The following is a 24,083-nucleotide window of genomic DNA, read 5'->3' on the forward strand; positions in this document are numbered from 1 at the left end:
ATGCATATAGTTATGCATCTGAAAAACTCTCGGAAACTGAGTAAACGTCTACCACGTAGCTGTGCTAATTCCTTTAGTGTTATTATTACCCAAAATAATTTGGTAATCCCTTTCAAAGTAGCAAATTTTGTCACAGCTTCAGCAAATCAACTTCGACTTTTCATTCGAACAAATCATATTATAACTTTGATATATAAGTTTCCCTTCATCATCATTACCGAAGAACCTTTTATATTCCACCATATTACCATCAACGTTTAATCATCTAAAAACACAATTCTCCGGAAACCACCTCGGTTTGATAATCGATGACCCAGATCCGTTAACTTTGAAAATGCTGACGAAGCAGCATGTTGTAGATGGTCTTAATGGCCAAAAGTTGATGATCAAGAAGGAAGTGTTAGGAATGCTCGATAGAAAATTTGGTACTGAAAATCGGATTGAGCACACCATGAAGGAGATCAAGGATAAATACAAGGACTAAACCCTATATTCAAAAAAATTCAGGTAATTCTGGATCCGATGAAATCTTTAGAGAATATCATGCTCCGAAGTCATGTTAAAATTTTGCGAAAAATCCTTCTTCATCAACTTTCGAACTTAGAAATTCCGAAATATCATCATAAAATATCTTCGATATTGCTGAGGATATTTTCATACATATTCTTGTCCGAAATTATCTACCTCTTCGTGTTTTCTGTATTCCATTATATTGGAAACTTCTGTAAAATCTAAGTATTAATTATGAATAAATTATGGAGAAGTGTTGGGAATTGAAGCATGGATTAGTATAATATAATGACACTTGGCCAACGTGATTATATTACAGTAAGTCATGCTGAGTTTCTAATGAAATGTGATGATGGTTCACAGTAGATTATACCATCATCATGTGCCATGTTACACGACTCTTTCATTCTACTTAAGCTCTAAGCATATCACGAAAATATTTCCTTGATACTCCTGTTCTTCCGTAATTCCAACAGTTACTAATAAATCGTGCTATTACATTTTCCTTCTGATTAGAAGATTTCTTTAAATCCCTTAAATTCCGAAAATCAACCACGTCTACATCAAAAGTTAAGACGAATCTTTATTCTCTCATTTCACTCATTTTTGATAGCTTCATTCGTACGCTTCGAGTAATCAAATCGTTTTATTTTTATTAATCAAAAATAAAACACTATTCATCAACTCATATTCGTCATAAAAATAATTTTATTGTTAGCCATGACGACCTCACTTAAATTTCGGGACGAAATTTCTTTAACGGGTAGGTACTGTCACGACCCGGAAAATTTTGACTAATTTTAAACCAAACTCTCGATACGATTTAATATTTTGACACAATAAGCAAAGTCTGTAATAATGAAGTCTTAAAAATTTTGAACCATTTTCATATATTCATTTACCCTTTGACAAATCCTGATGATTCACGAACCAGTGATTGTAAATATGTATATATATATAAATATGTGTAGGTATATATATAAATATTACTTGTGTATATATATATTGTTATATTAAAGTTAATTGTTTAAAATATATAATTAATAAATGTAATTACGTAGTAAAAATTTATTATTTAAAAGTGTTCATATATATATAAAGAGCATATTGAATAAATATGATTTTGGACTTATTCTGTAAACGTCTGTAACACTCGGTTGACATTTCTTTAGTGTTCATAATAATAAAGTACATAAGTATGAAGATTTAAAATGAAAGTTGAACTGTAAATTAATTACGAAGATTGTAGGCTTCATGAAAATATTTTTATCTTTTTAAGTTTAAATATTTGTACTCCGTACATATAAATTGGAACAAACAATAAATAATTATCGTATCTTTTTGATCAGGTTTCAAACAGTAAATGAGTGAAATAATTAAATATATTTAATCTAAAAATTTGGGATTTTAGGAACACTTTCATACGTCAACTGTTTAGGAATGGACAAGATATAACACTCTGCGAAGTAAAATTATCTAAGTGTCGGTAGAAGGAGACAACTTGATGTCTTAATTTACTATTTGGAATATTGTATAGCTTTTGAATTTAGATCACCAGAATTTGGTCTATATGCAAATATATAATACATATTCATTGTATATATATATATATATATATATATATATATATATATATATATATATATATATATACATAGGCATTTACATATTCATACAGGATATATATAACTCGATCATCTCATCACCTTTTTCATCATCACCACAACCACCATGACCATCACGGTCTCCCACCCTTGAGCCACCATGATCACCACGTTTCACCACCTTGTTCAAACTCAAACTATCACCTTCCACCACCACCATACACACCTATCAACACAAAAGCATGTATCTATTTCTGTTTCCATTGACCAAATAACCACCTGTATGTTTCTGTTTAACCGTGAGCATCACCTTTGATACACCTTCGAACCTCACCACCATGATCCACCAGTCACCACTTCTCTCTCTCATCTTTCTCTCTCATCCTCCCTCCCCTCTTGTTCGTAAATCACCACCTTTAACCTCCTTCAATTTTTTTTTTTCGTTTAGTCTACACCCAACAAAAACATGAAACTACTCGATATTGATTCTGTTCGCCACCTATTAAGTCACTCTAACCGCCAATATGATTAAACCGCCGCTACAACTCACTTGTTACTGTTTCTGTTATTGTTCGAAGAACCCAGGAGATTAATGAAGATGACGTGATGCTAAGATGAAGAGGTCACGAAAGGATGATAAAGATACTGCTACTTCGTTATTTCTTTTTCTATCCTATTTATGATACTGCTATAACGATGAAGAATGATGGTGTGTGTCGGTTACATAGTGGAGGACAACTTTTTGTTGTTGTTGTTTTGTTTCTTTTCTTTTGTTGATCCAGCCGACAAGGAAAGGGTATACAAACCATAAACTAGAATGATTTTATAGGCTTACTAATAATCGGGCCTTTTAAAAACAATAACAAGCGGGTCATTTAAATTGTAATGGGATTGGGCCGTAATTGGGATGCTATATTCAGTTCCTAATTGGGCTGCCATAATACGCCCTATTTAAATTACCAAACAACTGATGGAAGTATGAAAAAGATCGATGCTCGATAATATTGATGATGATAGATGGATGTGTGTATGATGATCATAAGATCATGATGATGATTTCGATATGATGTAAATGATGATGTGATTGTGATGATATCGATATAGATGAGACACGATGATATATTAAATGATAATGATTAAGATCGTATGTTAATTATGATTATGAAAATGATTGATGATGGAGGTTTATGAAAATTATAAATGATGAAGATGATAAGTCGTTTAGTATGGGATAAGTAATTTAAAACGAAAATTATAACCAGAAAGTAACCAGCAACTCGATGCTTTAGGGGTATGTATGCTGAACGAGAGGTTTCGAGTTTAAACTTGGGCAGTGGCATATTTTTTTTGAAACTGCAAACAACTTGTTTCTTAAGGTAGTTTTATAATTATTCTTATTATTATTAATATTATTATTATATTAGTATTATCATTAGTTGTAAAATTATTATTATAGTTATTATTATCATTATTATAATTACTAGTAAAATTAGGATTTTAATTATTATTATTATTATTATTATTATTATTATTATTATTATTATTATTATTATTATTATTATTATTATTATTATTATTATTATTATTAAAACTATCATTATTAATATTATCATTACTAATAAATATTTTTATCATTTTATTTAAAATTATTAATTTTTTAAAAATTAATATTATTATTATTATTATTATTATTATTATTATTATTATTTAAGTTATCATTTTATTATCATTAAAACTGTCTTTATTACTATAACTATTTTAAGTATTATCATTATTATTACTATCATAAAATAATACAACTTTTTATTTATTATTACTAATATTATTTTACCAATTAACAATTAGCTACATAAAACTATATTTAATACATATAACATATAATTTATTAAAATAATAAGTATATCATTAATAGTATATAAGTTGTTCGATTACAAATATATGTGCTAATATATATAAATGATATAGGTTCGTGAATCTGAGGCCAACCCTATACTTGTTCAATGTCGTTATATGTATTTTTACTACAAAATACATTAGGTGAGTTTCATTTGCTCTCTTTTTAATTGCTTTTGCAATATATATTTTTGGGCTGAGAATACATGCGCTGCTTTTATAAATGTTTACGAAATAGACACAAGTACCTAAAAATACATTCTACGTTGAGTTGTACCACTGACATATTTCCCTGTAGCTTGGTAACTACTATTTATAGGGGTATTGTAAACGCGAATCCTGTTGATAGATCTATTGGGCCTGACAACCCCAACCGGACTGGACGACCAGTATTCAACGGTTGCACAGTACTTCGTTTTGTGACTACACTTGATACGGTGTAGTGAGGTTTCATAATAAAGGGAATATGCGACGTTGATTAAATGTTAAGTATGGTTACCACGTGCTCAACCACTTAGAATGCTTTACATACACTTGCGAGTGTATTATGTTTATGATTATGAAATCTTGTGGTCTATTAACATATTGAAATGATTATTATGATAAACCTATGAACTCACCAACCTTTTGGTTGACACTTTTAAGCATGTTTATTCTCAGGTATGAATTAAGTCTTCCGCTGTGCATTTTCTCATCTTAAAGATACTATATGGAGTCGTTCATGGCATGTAAAGTTTAGTACCTCGCAATGGGACCATATGTTGAAGACTTCATCCAGGTGGATAAGGTCGGGGTTTTTACACTCTGATACCAAATGATAAGTTAAATCATGGTGAGATTGGAAGATGTGATTAGTTAGAGTGAGACTCGGTAAGTGAAGAACATATTCAATATTAGAGGAATCGGTAAAATTACATTCCACAGCTTCTAGAACTCAGTTACAATACAATGACTATCTAATTAGGACTACTTAGGTTCCTTATATAGCCGTCTTCTAAAGAACCCTCATTTAGGCTTATTTCACATTAACACTATACATACTTCGGGGTCCTAACAGTAATTGATCATGTGGAGGTTAGAGTCTGTATGAGGTCAACCGGGCCCGTGGAGGTTGAGTTCATGTCCTTTTGTCAGTGTACTGATTCAGCAGAAAGAACTAGCGGTAGACACTAGCTTGATCAGCTAGGGACGTGTGCCTGTATAAGCCTCTAATCCTCGTATTGTCTTTACTTATATGCTAGTAGGTTGGTAGCATTTTTGTGGTGTCGTTATTTTCATGTGTGATGTTTAAGCTACGTCTGTTAGATATATTCCATTCACTTAGCCGAATGATAATCCCCCATATTTTCACCCTTGCAGGTTTAGGCTCTGCAGTTAGGACTGGGTGCAGGTGTTTGAAGATGTGTTTGACTCTGTGAACTCTGATGTGGAATTTTGTAATCGGTAAATGATGATACACCACCAGGATTTCTAACCGCGCAATCCCAAAAAATACCTAATGTGAACAAAACCCAATTTCAATAGCCGATGCAGAATCAAATGCCACCTTAGTACTATATACCACCACAAAATGCCTTTCTTTATCAAAACCCAATAGCGATGAACCCGTACCAAATACCGATGTTTCCATAATAGTTTATCCAAGCTCAAAATAAGCATTCATACAAGAATTTTCGCGACAGAAATCCCTCAAATTTTTCAGGAAGTACTGGTCCTATGGTAACCTTTAACTGGTTGCGAAAAGTTCAGCAGGAATTTGAAGCCAGTCAATGTGAGCTCGAGTTACGAATTACTTATGCCAGTCGGTTGTTAAAAGGTAAAACAATGGTTTGGTGGGATTCCTTAATTTCTTGTTTTCTGAAGGAACAAGTAAGCATAATCGTGTGGGAACAATTTCATGGGAAAGTTTGTGAACAACACTGTAATCCATTCAACATGAACCGAATTAAGACCGAGTATTTAGAAATGAAGATGACACAACAAATGACAATTGATGAAATAGTAGAACAATATATAGATAAGCTACAGTTTATTTGGCAGTGGGTGCCGGATGAATCATCTCGGATTCAGCGTTTTGTTAACATAATTCTACCTGAGTACAAAACTTTTGTAAGGAAAGCTACATCATTATCTCAGGAAATTTTATTGGGGAGTCAGTGGAAAGTGATGTCAAGGCTGCTAGAAACGGGATGTTTAGAAATGTGGTGTACCACGGTAGACAGGCACCCGTGCAGTCGAGTTATAAGTCAAAGAAGTACAGTGGGTTTAGATCAATGGGTAAAAGTAATCAGAGTGGTTCTGAGTCTGGTACAGGTTACGGGGATTGGTGTTGCAACTATAAAGCATTGCATAGTGGTGGTGTTTAAGGTGTGATGTTGTTGATCACGAGTCTCAAATGTGTACATTTCCGAGTAGTGTGTGTGCTGGAGTTGTCATCAACCAGGGCATCGTACAGCTAGTTTTCTGTCTAAAAGTGGTAGTTCCGGGGCAGGTTCAGGTGCGCGTTCGGTATCAGCTGGAGGGTCTACTGCCTCGAGTGGGAAGAATGTTCCATCAGCAGAGGCCAGGACTTTTCAGATGTCAGTTGAGACAGCTACTGCAACTGACAATGTGATTGCCGATATGTTCTTTATCAACTCAATACCTGCTAGAGTATTGTTTGATTCTGTTGTGAATAGGACATTCATGTCTTTATGATTTTGTGCTAAGCTTTGGTTACCTGCTACTGTATTGTCCGAGCATGTATGAGTAGAGGTAGCTGATGGTAAGACGATCCCAGTTACAACGTATGTTTCTGGGGTTAGCATAGAAATTGATGGAAGACCTTTTGTTATATCCTGATTAGTGTTGCCTATTAGTAGCTTTGATGTAGTAATAGGCATGAACTAGCTTAGCCTCCATATGGCCAACATTAATTGTGTTAGGAAAATTATTACCTTCCGTATGACCGACAGAACTCGTGTTGTGACCCGAGGGGAATGAGGTGGGTATGGTTTTCCGTTAATATCAATGATGAAGGCAAACAAGTCATAAGTAAAGGGTTGTGAATCATTTTTAGCGCATGTGATTGATGCTAAGAAAGGAAAGAAAACAATAGCCGATATTCCGGTAGTTTCAGAATTTCCTGAAGTGTTTCCGGATGAGTTACCAGGATTGCCACCAGTAAGAGAGGTAGAGTATAAGATTGAGTTAGTTCCGGGAAATACTCCATTTGCTAACGTCCCGTATCGTTTAACTCCATCTGAGATCCGTGAGATGATGTCCCAGATTCAGGAATTATTAGATCGTGGGTTAATTCGACCTAGTTCTTACTGTGGGGTGCTCCAGTATCGTTTGTTAAAAAGAAAGATGGTACAATGCGCATGTGTATTGATTGTCGTGAGTTGAATAAGAGAACAGTGAAGAATAAGTATCTATTACCTAGAATAGAGGATTTATTTGATCAATTACAGGGTGCTTCATATTTTTCAAAGATAGACTTGCATTCAACGTATCATCAGGTTCGTGTTGCGGAATCGGATATACCGTAGACAGTGTTCAGAACGAGGTATGGTCATTACAAGTATTTGGTCATGTCATTTGGGTTGGTGAATGGGCTAACAGTTTTCATGGATTTGATGAATAGAGTGTGTCGTCCGTTTCTCGACAAGTGTGTGATTGTGTTCATAGATGACATACTGGTGTATTTTAAAACGTAGGTCGGGCATGCTGAACATTTAAAACGGGTTTTGAATTTGTTGAAACGCGAATAGTTGTTTGCTAAATTCTTGAAGTGTGAGTTTTGGTTGCGAGAGGTACAATTTTTGGGTCATGTTATCGGTTCCGAGGGCATTAAAGTTGACCCATCAAAGATAGAAGCAGTAATGTATTGGAATTCTACGAGGACTCTGACTAAGATTAAGAGTTTTCTGGGATTCAATGGATATTATTGCAGGTTCGCCAAAGATTTCTTGAAAATTGCCGGTCCGTTGACCAAGTTTACTCGAAAAGACGCAAGCTTTCGATGGAGTAATGAACAAGAAGAGGATTTTCATACTTTAAAGCAATTATTATGTCAAGCTCCAGTGTTAGCTTTACCGAAAATTTCATACAACTTCGTGGTTTATTGTGATGCGTCATTAGCCATGGTTGGGGTTGTGTATTGATGGAGAGAGACAAAGTAATTGCCTACGCTTCACTTCAGTAGAAAATTTAAGAGAAAATTACCCAGTGCATGATCTTGATATGGTTGCAATAGTGTTTACTTTGAAATTATGGAGACACTATTTGTATGGAACCCATTGTATTATTTGTACAAATCACAAGAGTTTATAGTGTATCTTCTCTTAGAAAGAACTGAATATACATCAGAGACGATGGAAATAATTGAGTAAAGATTATGATTGTGAAATTAAATACCATCCGGGTAAAGCGAACGTAGTTTCAGATGCGTTAAGTCATAAAAAGTCTGGTAACAATGTGAAATTTCTTCATTTAAATATAACTTCAGACATGATAGACCGTATAAGAACTGTTTAAGCCTATGCTTTGGAGGATGAACACATTAAATCTGAACAAATGACTACACAAAAATTTTACCTAATTGATTATTCACGTGGACTTAAGACTTATCATAGTCGTGTTTGGGTGCCTTTGCTTGGAGACTTGAGGGATTTGATCTTGACAGAAGCTCATAAATCCAGATTGACAGTACATCCAAGCAGTAATTATATGTATCATGATTTGAAAACAGTGTATTGGTGGCCAACTATGAAAATAGATATCGCTCGTTTTGTTGAAAAGTGTCATGTTTGTGAAGTGAAAGCAGAACACCATAAACTGCTTAGTTTGTTACGTCAGTTGGAAATTCCCGAATTAAATGAGAATATATCCCAATGCATTTTGTGAATAAACTACACCGAACCTAGAAAAGACACGACATGATCTGGGTGATCGTTGATCGGTTGACCAAGAGTGCCCACTTTCTGGCTACCCGTTGGATAGCTTCATTAAGTGAGTTGGTCGAGCTATATGTGAAAGAGATAGTCAATCTACATTGTGTGCCGTTATCAATTTTGTCAGATAGAGATTCTAGATTTGTTACAAATTTCTGAAACAGCCTACAACAAATGTTGGGTACACGTGTGAATTTGAGTACAGCTTATCATCCTCAGATAAATGGTCAGAGCAAAAGAACTATACAGACTTTGGAAGATATGTTAAGGGCTTGTGTGTTAGAATACGGTGGGTCGTGGGATTCACATTTTCCGTTGGTTGAATTCGCTTATAACAATTCATATCATTCGAGTATAGGGTGTCACCTTATGAGATGTTGTAAAGTTGTCATTGCAGATATCCAAATTGTTGGTTAAAAGCCGGGGAGAAACAGTTTGGGGGTCCTGAGATTGTTAAAATAACAGCTGAGAAACTTGCTATAGCCCAAGAGAAATTGAAATCAGGCAAAAGATGTAAGCACATCGATGTAGATGTCCACTAAGTTTTAATGTGGGAGACCGAGTGTACTGAAGGTTTTGCCATGGAAAGGGGGTTATTAGATTTGGCAAACGTGGTAAATTATCGTCGAGGTTTATTGGGCCGTTTTCGATTAGTGAGATTTTAAACGACCAAATAGTGGTTTTAGATCTTCCTCTATAATTAGCCGGTATTCATAATACTTTTAACATGTGTTACTTACGTAAGTTAAGGTAGATGATGAGAAGCAACTTTTACCGTTGAAAGACTTAAAGGTTGATTTGAATAAGAAGTTGGTGGAAGAGCCGATTCGTATAGTTGATCTTAAGAAAACCAAGTTAAGAAAGAAACAAATTCCAATGATGTTGATAGACTGGAATCACAGTTTGGGGTCAAATTTAACGTGGGAGACGGAAGAGTTAATAAAGACTCGTTACCCTCACCGTTTGACCGAGACCTAATTTTGAGGATGGAATCTCTTTAAGGGGGTGAATTTGTAACAGACTAAAACCCGGGCTAGATGTAAGATGATGATTTTTCCCTTAGGTGTATATTTGTGATTATGTGTTTATATTTTAATTAAGTGTTTAGTGTTATCTTATTATTTAGTTAAGACCACTTTATGACAAAGGTCACAGAACAGGTTTCCTTGTCTAATTTGAACTCCGTTAGGGCCACCTAACAAAGTACGAAAGATATCAGATAACTAGTAAATACCTGTGTGATGTGAGGTATGGGGTTTTGTAACAACCCGAGCTTTTTCGTTAAATACTAGAAAATCGTTAGTTAAATCATACAATTTTCCTGCATCGATTTTTTTTCTTTTAATACATGTAAGAATATTTAACCGTGATTACGCGAACTCTACTTGTTGAATTATGTTAATTCATAATTAATCCTTAGGGGATTACTAGATTTGAAATGCATGACATATCTTAGAATAACATGCTTCAGTTTAGAAGTACATAGAGAAACACGTACGGTTATGAAAACTGCAGGTAACGTCTATTGAGACAACGAAAAACATGGATAAAGTTTTAATGATTATTTTTAATAATTATTAACCTTAAAAACATATTTAATTTAGTGGAGTTAATGTAAATTAAAAACATGAAGAATAACGACTAACACTCGAATAACGTTCCAAGTTTACAGTTCAATTATCGACACTAGGCAAAGAAACAAATGATAACTCACAATTAATATGATTATTATATTAATGGAATAGCTAATTTCGGATGATGAAATACAAAAAAAAAAATGGGACGGTTATGATAACTGTAAAAGATATCTTTCGAGAATGCGAATCACACGGTTAATACATGAATAATTATCTTAATAATTATTTGCATTAGAAAAATAATATTTTATTTATTTGCTTAATTAATAAATAAAATGCGTGGAATTTGTTTAAATGATCGGTTAACGTTTCGGGAATTCAGTACGTTTAACGGAAACTAGAAACGAGCCACATGATCACTTAATTAGTCAAAACTAGCCCGGTAACACACCAATTGGGTCATTCGACCGAATGCAAGATGAAGGGGATTCCCTTATTTTCCTTTTGGGCCATGGTGATTTAACTAGTGTCCATTAGTCTTTTATTAGGCCCTAGATAAATTCTAAATAACACAAAACTATATCCTATTCTCCTAACCTAAAAATCACGGCTAGTACTCCGTCCCATCTTCTCCATTCGTCGACCAACATCAACCCTCAAATCACCATCAATTTTTGATCTTTTGTTATTTATTGTTTAAGAAAATGTGAATCCCGCGTGATTATCTATGATTTGGTATACCAAATTGCTCAATTGGTGGTAAGTCTCTTAAACCATAGCTATGATTATCATCTATTTAATGTCTAATGGGGTTATAATAGCGTCTAGTGCTCAAACCATGTTATGTGTATGTCCGAATTGTTCTTTATATGTCCTACATGCTATATTAATTAACCCACGAATTAGACCAGATCGTAACTGAATTTTAAATGTTAAATAATGTTAATCTTATTTCATATTCGGATTGCACTCGAAAAATTATTAATTTTGCATGTAGATAACGCGCGGTTTGGATAAACAGTTAACAAAATATGTGCAATTAAGGTTTCGTTGTAAATTCGAGATGAATATGATTTTTTTGTGATAACATGATGCCCTACTGATCCTAATATGTTTACTATTGAATAGCGCGTGAATATTTAATAAATTTACGTTTGGATATCGTATGTTTTCGAGTTTTGGTTCGAAAGTTAGGTTTAAAACAAATTCGGTAAGATTATATGAAATGCCCCGTCCTAATTCATCTGGATGAATACATTACATTTGGTTACGTCACGAGGTACTTGACCTTTATATGATACATTTTACAAACATTGCATTCGTTTTTTAAAAGACAATCTTTCATTACACCGAAAATTGACGGCATGCATACCATTTCATAATATATCCAACTATAATTGACTTAATAATAATCTTGATGAACTCAACGACTCGAATGCAACGTCTTTTGAAATATGTCATGAATGACTCCAATTAATATCTCTAAAATGAACAAATGCACAGCGGAAGATTTCTTTCAAACCTGAGAATAAACATACTTTCAAGTGTCAACCAAAAAGTTGGTGAGTTCATTAGTTTATCATAACAATCATTTCCATTAATTTAATAGACCACAAGATTTTCATTTCATTTTTCATAAACATCATCTCATATCAGGCATTTCCCAAACTGCATAGAGATAAAAATCATTCATATGGTGAACGCTTGATAACCAACAGGATGCATATAGAATATCCCCATCATTCCGGGACTCTCATCGGACATGATAATCGAAGTACTAAAGCATTCGTAACCCGAATGGGACGTGTCAAGGTCCATAGATCTATCTTTAGGATTCGCGTCAATTAGGGGCCATTTCCCTAATTTTTAGGCTACCAAGCTAAAAAGGGGCATATTCAATTCGATAATCCAACCATAGAATGTAGTTTTGATTACTTGTGTCTATTTTGTAAAACATTTATAAAAGCATTCTCAGTCCCAAAAATATATATTGCAAAAGCATTTAAAAAGGGAGTAATGAAACTCACAATACTGTATTTTGTAGTAAAAATACATATGACGACATTGAACAATGCAGGGTTGGCCTCGGATTCACGAACCTATATCATTCATTTATATATTAAAACGTATATTGAAAATCTCATAATTTCATTTATTAATATATGTTATTTATGTAATTGTAGTTATAATATTCATACTAAATTTCATTTAAAATCATATATTTTAATTATATCTTAAATTATGTGTTATATATGTTTGTTTTGTATATATATGTATATATATATCTAAAATGATTATTGTAGTTATATCAGTATCTAAATATATTTAGTATTATATTAAAAATACCTAATTTTGTTATATGTAGTCATATATATAATGATAATATGTTTTTCATATAGTTATATGGAATATCAATATATTTATAGTATATATAATAAATGTGTTTTTATGTACAAAATATTTATTTGTTAAAATGATAGTTTTGATATTAAAGTTTTACTAGTGATCATAATAATAACTTTATTAATAATGAAAATATTAATAATAATAATGATTTTGTTAATAATGATACTTATGTTAATAATAATCATAATAATCTTAATAACTATAACAATGTTATTAATACAAATATTAATGAAAATAATAATGATATTGTTAATAAAAACCACTTATACTAATACTAATAATCATAAAATGATCCTAATACTAGTATTAATGGGAATTATATTATTTTTATACTAATAATGATAATAATAATCATAATCTTAATGATAATAGTAATATAATTGTATTTATTATTTATGATAATAATAATAAAAAGTAACTAATACTTATTAGTAACACTAACAATAATAATTACTATAATACTTAGTAATAACACCAATAATTAATAATAACAATAATAATAATAACAATAATAATAACAATAATAATAATAGTAATAATAATAATAAAAATAATAATAATGGAAATTAAATTAAAAGTGTATACCCTTGTAATGTTTTTCTAAAAAGAAATGCCCCAGACGAGGCTCGAACCCGCGACCTGCCAATCACCCAAACACCCCTTAAACCATCCTGCTATAATTGTTTTTCTGTTTTAATTCCATTCCCCTAGTATATAACTCGTATTTTCTTATGTTCTACTTCATCTTCTTTACAAACGATTCATGAACCTCAGAATCAAAACTTTGAGTGAAACTTTTTTTAGATTCTTTGAAATAATAATAACAAAACAATATCAACTGATATTATCAATTGAAAACGAAAACAAAAAAAAATTTTAAAAAAAAACTGAACCCGTCGCTGTTTGGAAATAAGAAGAAAAAAAATTTGATCAAGCGAATTCGAACGTTTTAGGCTATGATTATAAAATGAAATAGTTTGTAAATGACTCCTACAAACTTCCTCGATCATCAATTTCTCCATTTATTCAAGAACGAATTCGAATTTTTTACAAGAACACTCGGGTTGACTTTTTGAAATAAAGATTTGACCTCAAAATTTGAACGCGTTTGAAAGAATTGGAACACCAAACTTTGCAGAAAGATTTTTTAGGATATGCCTAACAAGATTGCATTTATACATTTTTCAATCTCGTTCGAATTTGAAGTTTTGCAGTTTGTGTTCCAAGCTGGGATATACGACTACCCCTTTTTGATTTTTCTGTTTTATAACTTCGAATGACAGCAAGTAAGGAAAATAAACTCCGTGATTGAAGGGTTTAGGTAGTATATAAATTGATTAAAGGTTGTTTTGTAGTGTGATTGTGGGTGCCAGGATTTCACGAGTATAACAGCACAATAGATAAGAAGAAGAAAAAAAAATCTGATGGTGGAATATATATAATTAAATAATACGCATAATCTATATCACATTATATATCTATTTTTATATACGGAGTATTTGTATTTATATTTATATATCTGTATATGTTGTATTATAATTAAATCTTATTACCTAATAAATATAACAATAATAATATTATTCTTAATATTCTAAATGATAATAATACAATTAATAATAATTATAAAGTAGTAATAATAATAACGTTGATAATAATACTTTCTATACGATTTATAACAATAATATTATTAATAAAAATCCTAATATTAATTATAATAATACTAATATCATTAATGATAATAATACTATTAATAATTATAACAATTTATATCTATCCCACTTCATATCTATATATATTAAAATAATAATTATTATTAATACTGATTTTAATGTTAATGAAAGTAGTCATAGTATTATTAGTATAATATCTATATTTTTAACTTGTATTTACATTTAATATATTAATATCATAATTTATCAATTATATCTTAGTTATTAATCATATAATATAAAATTGGATATATATATATATATATATATATATATATATATATATATACACTACAAAATATGTGTAATAATATTTATACATAGAAATTATATATATTTATATATAGATTCATTTTAAATTATAACATAGTTATTTTGTAACCTATTTTACATTTTTAGCTCTAATATTTATATTTTATTATTTCCAATTATTATTATATGTATACTTACATTTATATTTACTTAGTTAATTACACACAATTGTTCGTGAATCATCGGGGATAGTCACAGGTTAAACGAATGAACACAGTTTAAAATCCTTGAGATTCAACTTAACAAACTTTGCTTATCGTGTCGAGATCATATGTAGATTAAGTTTAAATTTGGTCAGAAATTTCCGGGTCGTCACATTATATGTGTAAAACAGTTTTCTGGATTATTTGACTTGTGAATTGGACTGTGAAATTATCATAAACATGTAGCTTGTGGAAAATAACTTAGCAAAAGAGTTCACTTTCCTAATGCTAATCTTCCCACATAAATCATCATTCAAAGTATTACAAAAATCCTCCATCAACAACCTATCGTTATTAGTATAGTAGGGGCAAAATCGAGCCTTAGACAAAAAGGTAGCCCTAAGAGTATTAGGTCCATAGACCCTTGTCGCAAACTTCAGAACTCATCACGCATCTGCATCAAATCAGCTTGTGTCCGGAACTCCTCAAAGAATTCCTTCTTAAAATCGTCCCACGATAACCCCATGAATGGTTCTTCACCAACGATATCAATCTTACCATCCAACCAATTCTTCGCATTACCCCGCAACAAAGTAGTAGCGAGTCTCTTTTTCTTGTCCGGAGGACATTCACTTTTACGAAAACACCCTTTGACATCCGAGATCCAACCGGTACTTACTAACGGATCGGGATCTCCATAGTACATGGGAGGTTTAGTCACTCTAACGTTCTTGTAACTAAACTCCTTTTCACCATCACCTCGAGGTTTGAGAAACCCCTTTTTGAACTCTTCTCGGAGTGCACTCATTCACTCCGTAACCGTGGCTTCAATCCTAGCCGTCATCTCATCATCATCACTACATTCTCCATTCGAAAGAATACAAATCAATCAAATAATGAAACGCAAATAAACCACACACCACACTGCCCAATCTTGCTTAACACCCATTGTACATCACTTGTTAGACACAATTTGAACTCGTAACAATGGTAGCTAGTCATTATTACGTGTATACGCCTTCTCAACTCATTAGTGCAACGACTATCTTGCTCGATGATATACACAAACACAAATACAAACACAAGCTCTACGCGATATAAACACACGCAAGAATAATATCACGATACAAGCCACAATCCTAGTTAGTTCACCTACACGCTAAGGCACTAACCAAGTCCCCGTCCTACCCGTACTCCTACAAATCCCGCAACAAATAAGCACACACAAAAGTCTAAGTCTAGGCACCTATCTCAATTCGTCTAAATCCCTTAGACCATGCTCTGATACCACCTGAAACGACCCAACCCGTCATTTTCCTACCCATAAAAATTTTCATTTATAATACATTAATATTATTAACATTAAGGTCCCATTTATGTTTTCCAAAATGCTTCCATTACAATAATAAGTTTAAATATCCAAACGGGCATACACATCATACTTTACCAAAACCCGTTTACATCATCAAAAGATAGTTTCGACCCGACTAGTTTAATTTCCAACAAAACCGAGCATGGTGATTGGGAAAACACTACCCAATCCTAAATCGATCCAAAAGCAAAGTCTTCTAAAGCAACCAGCCAATATCCACTAATTCCCACGCTTACCAGAGCTGCCACCTTGCGAACCTATAATACTAATATCAATGAGAGGGTAAGCTATACAGCTTAGTGAGGATAAACATACTATATACATACATATGCATAAAATGAATACGTAACACCAACACAAGTAATAAACACATACCGCATCCTTGTATAACTAAGAAAAGCTATACATAACGTACCACCATGTTAATCCGCAAGATTAACTACAACAACAATAAATATATATATATATATATATATATATACATATATATATATATATATATATATATATACCCAAATATCCCAAGGTTAACCCCTTAACCTCAAACACATGAAGGTTGGCTGAACTACACGTGCCTAAGTGAATCCGAAACCACACGCGATTCACTATCTTCTTCTCAATGACAATAGGGATGTCTGAACTACACGAGACATTGTGAATCCAAACTACACGAGATTCACTAGTGAAGCCGAACTACACGAGAATGATTCTACCCTAGGCTGCAACAACAACAATGGGAACGTCCGAACTACACGCGACATTGTGAATTCGAACTACATGAGATTCACTAGTGAAGCCGAACTACACGAGAATCACTACCCAAATCACCTCAACAACATCACGGGGTTGACCTACTTGTCAATGTGAATCCGTAATGCCCGAGATTTACTACCCCAATGGTGGTAACCCAAAATGACAAACGTGATACACGGACCCAAAACTCATAGAGTCCATCATCTCACGCACATGTAAAGTGAACCCGAATGCCCAAGGATCACTCTACCCCACCCGTACCCATCCTATGCATACATACACATATAATATATCTACACTCACCTCAGCGCCTTGATGAATGCAACCAAACAATCCGCAACACATCAATGGAAAGTACCTATTCCATTTATCACATAAACAAGTAACACAATTAGGGTGGATTGCAAACCAACCCAAATTGACACATAGTGCAAATTTGACCTAAATGCACTTTCAAGTACAAACCGTGCCCAAACTAACCAATAATTACTAACACTAGTGAAAATGGTCCTAATACACCAATTAACCCAAATCATAAGTGTTAAACACTTGTCTTTCTCGAAATCACCTACAAACCCTAATTTTGACCCGTTTCAAAATTAGTCTTCCAAGTATACTCAAATGGGCTCCAACACTTCCATAATTACTAACACTAGTGATTATACCCAAATTACAAGTCCTAAACATGGTTAAATCATCAACCAACCCAAAATCCACCACTCGATTACTAGCTCCTAACTTCCATTAAAGAGCTAGGTGGGTTTTCTCAAGAACCTTTAAGCTCAAACCCTAACATGAACATCAAATAAAACAATTAAAACTCGGAGTTAGAACTTACCACAACAACCACAACGTAGCCGTAAACGAGGTGAACAACTTTAACTCTTGAGCTTCCACCCGAATCGACCTCCTTCCTCCTAGATCGGAGCTTTCTCACTCTAAACTATATTTCTCACTCTAAAAGGACGAGAGTGAAGAAGATGAAGAAAATGAGGTGGAATGAGGATAAGATTGAGATGGGATCAGTTTTGTGGTTCATAAATCGTCCATACGCGAAATGACCCATTTGACCCTCATTAAACTCCTTTTTAGTGGCTGAAAATCGAGTCTGGCCTAGCACAAGGCGCGGCGCGACCATATGGGACCGCGGCTAGGCTCTAAGACAAAATCAAAGACAGAACTTTTGCAAAGGAATAACTATCAGCTCTAGTACATAGCCGCGGCACGGCCTAATACCCTGCCGCGCGGCTCCCTATGAAACCTTAGGGAATGATTCAGACTGATTCTGATGTATATTATGAAAATACATAAGTGTTAGGTTCACTTTTAGTGGCACTTTCGGGAACACTCTCTGGGGACACTTTCTGGTGACACTTACTAGCGACACTTTCTGATGCATTAAAATTCAGGGTGTTACAGTACTCGAGAACAAAGGCCATTTCCACAAGTATTCGTCAAATTGCACGAAGTCCTCTTGACATATCCGCATTGCCAAACTTCCTTTTTGCTTTGATTTTGATTAACGAACCTTTGTCTTGACTCGTCTGTGACGACCAGGGAATTTCCGACCAAATTTAAACTTAATCTTTATATAATTCCGACACGATAAGCAAAGTCTGTAATGTTGAGTCTCAAAAAATTTTGTAACTATAGTCATATATTCAATTACCCTTTGACTAATCCCGACGATTCACGAACAAATTATTTGTAAATAAATATGTACAGGTGTATACATATATAAATGTAAATAAATATAACAATTGGAAATAATAATATTTAATCAATTGAATTAAGAATTATTATTAAGTATTGACATTAATTATTATTATTAATATTATATATATCATATAATTAATAACATGTAATGTTAATATCGGATATAATAAATTTAATTATAAATTAAACTATAATTGTTATCATAATAATATTATTACTTTCAATATTAACATTTACATTAGTATTATTAATATTATTATGAAAAAGGATGTAAATATAAATTGTTATATTATTATTACTAATATTTTATAATTAGTACTATTATTAGTATCATTAATAATATTGTTATTATCATTATAATTATTATAGTTATCAACATTATTATAATAAAAATAATACAATACAATATGATTATTATTAATAATATTATCATTATCATTTTTGTAATTACTCTTATTCTTATTAATATTAGTATAATCTTGATAAAGTTATTATAAATATTATTATTAGGAATTCTATTATTATTATTATTAGTATTCTTATTAAAATTATTAATAAAACTATATTATTAATATTACAAGATTTCATAAAATATATATATATATATATATATATATATATATATATATATATATATATATATATATAAACAGATATATACAAATACAATTATATAAATGCAACTATATAAATAGATATATATATATATATATATATATATATATATATATATATATATATATATATATATATATGAATAAATGTAAAACACAGTTATATATGTCTACTGATATATAGATACGATTATCACTCAGCAAATTTTGTTGACTTACAGATTCAATTCTAAGTCTTTTTTTATGTTATTTTTTTTTTATTTTTTTTTGGTGGATCAAAATCGTCTCCAATGAAATGGTACAATTCAGTTTCACGTCAATATCTGCTTTTAATTTTATATATATATTTTTGTGTCCTTCCTTGTCTGCTTGAGTAAAAAGGTGAAGTTGATTTCTGCAATACAAAACAAACGATGGTATCAAATTACTACTTCAATTATTCAATTCCAAACACGACACAAAACCAAATTTGCGTGATATATACTGAGTTATGCACTTGTGACTGAATGAACACAGAAAAAAAAAGCTCGTACCTCTCTACTTTGTTTCAATTTTGATTTTCTCGATTTCGAAACAAATTTCAAAAAGTAATAATGTCATTCTATTAGGAATCCCATATGAAAACTTTCTTCAAAATTTTAGTTTCCAATTCTTGATATTAAGGATGAATTTTGGAGTCAAAGGTTTTTGAAACAAAAAGTCAACTGTTGTTCTTCAGTAAAATTCGAGATTTCTGTTTCAATTTAAGATAAATTGATGATTCAAGAAATTTATATGAATGATATAAAACTTATTTCATGTTGGAAGATTTGTCTAAAACGATCTCTAAAAGGAAATCAATTTTTTTTTGCTTCTTAAACAGCGACGGCCAGCAAGCAGGCCTTTTTAATTTTTTTTTCGTTGTTTATGTTTTTGTTAAATTCAAATGCATGAATGAAATTGTTTATATTTATAAATCCTAAAACTATTTTACTTTGAAATAAATTGATGAGATTAAGGATTTACGGTAGTTAGAATTGAGGAAGAGGAACAAGAAACAGAAAATACAATTGGTATAAAAATAATTTAATAGATGATTAACTCAGAAAAATTGAGGCAGAGCAATGGTAAAGGATTATGTCGGGTATTTGATAGGTCGTGGGTTCGAGCCCCGGCGTGGGCTATTCTTTTTAGCAAAGACTCCTAAGGGTATACACTTATTTTTATTACTATTATAATTATTATTTATCATTTAATATTATTATTATTATGATTATTGTTATTATTATTATTATTGTTATGTTAGTATCATTATGTACTAGTATTAACATATTACTAATTAATATCATTGATAAATATTATTAATATTAACACTAATACTATTATTTGTATTATTATTATTGTTGTATCATTATTGTTATTATAAATTATTACGATTAAGATTACGGATATGTTAATAATTGATAATACTAACTTAGTATTAAGAATATTATTATCACTAAAATAAGTAACTTTGTTATTATTATAAAGTCTAGTATCAATATTAAGCATTAGTTATATTGTTAAATTTGGGTATGAACATAAGAGTTAATATTAAAATCATTATTATTATATCATTGTTAATAATATTACTATCATTACTAATAACATATATAGTATAAAATTTTAATAAAAGTTAAAATGGTAAAAATTATGAAAATGATTATGAAATTAAGTTATAAGAACCGTAGTTAAGAAATTAGAAAATTTAACACGAACCTCATGATAAAACTGATTATTATTAATACAGGTATTATTATTATGTTATCATTATTACTATTATTACTCTCATGATTAGTATTATCATTCTTATCATTATCAATATTATTATAATTAAATATTTATATATAAAAATACATTACAATAATATTAATATTACATATCACTATATTGTTATTATTAAAATAATATTAATTAATCTGTATATAAAAGATATTAAAATATAAATCTTATCATATATATATATAAACCTTAAAATAAAATTTTATAATAAATGATAAATGTCAGTATATATAAAACTAATTAAATTTATCTAAGTAACATAACAAGTATATTATTATTAATAATAATATATATAATCTTTTCAAATACGATCATACATTTTAATATATATACAAATGATATAGGTTCGTGAATCCGAGGCCAACCCTGCATTGTTCAATGTTGTCATATGTATTTTTACTACAAAATATAGTATAGTGAGTTCATTTAATTCCCTTTTACTCTTTACATTTTTGGGACTGAGAATACATGCGCTACTTTTACAACTGCTTTATTAAATGCTTTTGAAATACATTTTGAACTGCGAATACATGAAATGCTTTTATAAATGTTTGACGAGATAGACACAAGCAAAACATTCCTCGAATGAATTATGTCGACGTGATAATTGCCACCATTGAATTATGTGGACGTGATAATTGCCACAATTGATATGAATATTTTTCCTCTGATTATTATTGCTTGGTAACCTAAGAATTAGGGAACATCACTAATTTTGAGAATTAGTGCACGCCTAATTGAAGCGAATCCTAAAGGTAGCTACCAGATTTAACACCTCCACCAAGAATGTTCACTAGACGGAAGGGCTAGCGGGCGTGGTGTTTAGTACTTCGAAGTTTATATGATTATTATACAGACGAGATGTTCTGTTTTGGAGATATTTGATAGTTAAAGCTAAGGGGGTATGAAATACTATTAAATTTTAGCAGGAAATACTATTAAATACGATACAATTTTACACAAGATATTTATTTATTTATAGAATGGATATACTTAAACCTTGCTACAACACTTATAGGCAGTGTACCTAATCGTACAGTAGTGTAGTTTTTAGTAAGTCCGGTTCGTTCCACAGGGAAAATCTTTAAACAAAGCTTAACGCTATATTAGTTTACTTTTATAAAAATACAAATATATATAAGTAATATTATTATTATAAAGGGGGATTTTTACCGTTTAATGACCGGTTTGTCGATTTTAAAACTTTAGTCGCAGTTAAAACCAAATGTAAAATATTAAAAAAATACAAGACTTAATTTAAAGCGTAAAGTAAATAACGATAATGAAATTGCGAATAATAAAAGTGCGATAAAATAAACTTGCGATAATTAAAAAGTACGATAATTAAAAGTGCAATTAAATACAATAACAATAAAAATGCGATAATTAGAAGTGCAATTAAATATAAAATAAAGGAAATTAAATATGAAATAAAAGAATTATGCTTATTTAAACTTCCGTAATCATGATGTTTGACGTGTTGATTTTAGTTTTATGCCCATGGGTTAATTGTTCTTTGTCCTGGATTATTTAATATGTCCATACGGATTTGTCCATAATAGTCCATCAGTCATAAATATAAAGAGCGAAAGCCTTCGTCAAATTATTCTTATTTCCGAAGTCAAATATTCCAACTAATTGGGGATTCGAATTGTAACAAGGTTTTAATACTTTGTTTAATGAATACACCAGGTTATCGACTGTGTGTAATCCAAGGTTTTAATACTTTGTTAACAATTACACCAATTACCCTTGAATATAATCTACCCCTGTTTTTATGAGTCCATTGACTATTAATCCATCCCCGTGTCCGGTAAAATGAATAATTATTGGTATTTATAGATATCCCGCCCACCGTACCCAGTCAAGCGTATGTGGTTATATATAAATACGTCGAATTATAAGTTTGTATATTAAATTAACAAGGTATTGTTTAGTTAATATAAAACCCATTAATAGCCCATAGTCTAATTTCCACAAGTGTCGTTCTTTTATCCAAATCCCAATTATGGTACAAAGCCCAATTACCCAATTTTAGTAATTAGCCCAACATCATGATTACTTCGTTTTAAATAAGCATAATAATAACTTAGCTACGAGTCATTAAATTAAAAAGGTTGAACATAACTTACAATGATTAAAAATAGCGTAGCGTTACACGGACAGAATTTCGACTTACACCCTTACAACATTCGCTAACATACCCTTATTATTAGAATTATAATTAAAATTAAAATTAAAATATAAATATAAATATATTTACGTATACATATATAGAGAGAGATTGAATTATGGATTGAAAATGATCAGAATTCGTTTGCTTTTATAGGAATTTTCGTCCAGGTAATCTCCGCGACTCGCGGCATTTTTTTGCCTTCAAACTCTGCGAGTCGCGGAGTTTGAAATTCCAGCTCACAAGCTTTGGCTTCCTTCTTGCCGACGATTTTAAATATTAATATAATATATATATAATTTTTAAGAATTATTTATATATTATATTATATTCATGTGCATAGTTGACTTGTAATTTTTAGTCCGTTGCGTCGAGCGTTGAGAGTTGACTCTGGTCCCGGTTCCGGATTTTCGAACGTCCTTGCGTACAATTTAATATCTTGTACTTTGCGTTTTGAATCTTGTACTCTTTTAATTTCGAGACGTTTCTTATCAATAATTGGAACCTCTTTGATTGTATTTTGTACTTTTGAGCTTTTTGGTCGTTTGCGTCTTCAATTCGTCGAAT

The sequence above is a fragment of the Rutidosis leptorrhynchoides genome, chromosome 3, assembly GCF_046630445.1.
Source record: "Rutidosis leptorrhynchoides isolate AG116_Rl617_1_P2 chromosome 3, CSIRO_AGI_Rlap_v1, whole genome shotgun sequence".
Classification (NCBI taxonomy): domain Eukaryota; kingdom Viridiplantae; phylum Streptophyta; class Magnoliopsida; order Asterales; family Asteraceae; genus Rutidosis; species Rutidosis leptorrhynchoides.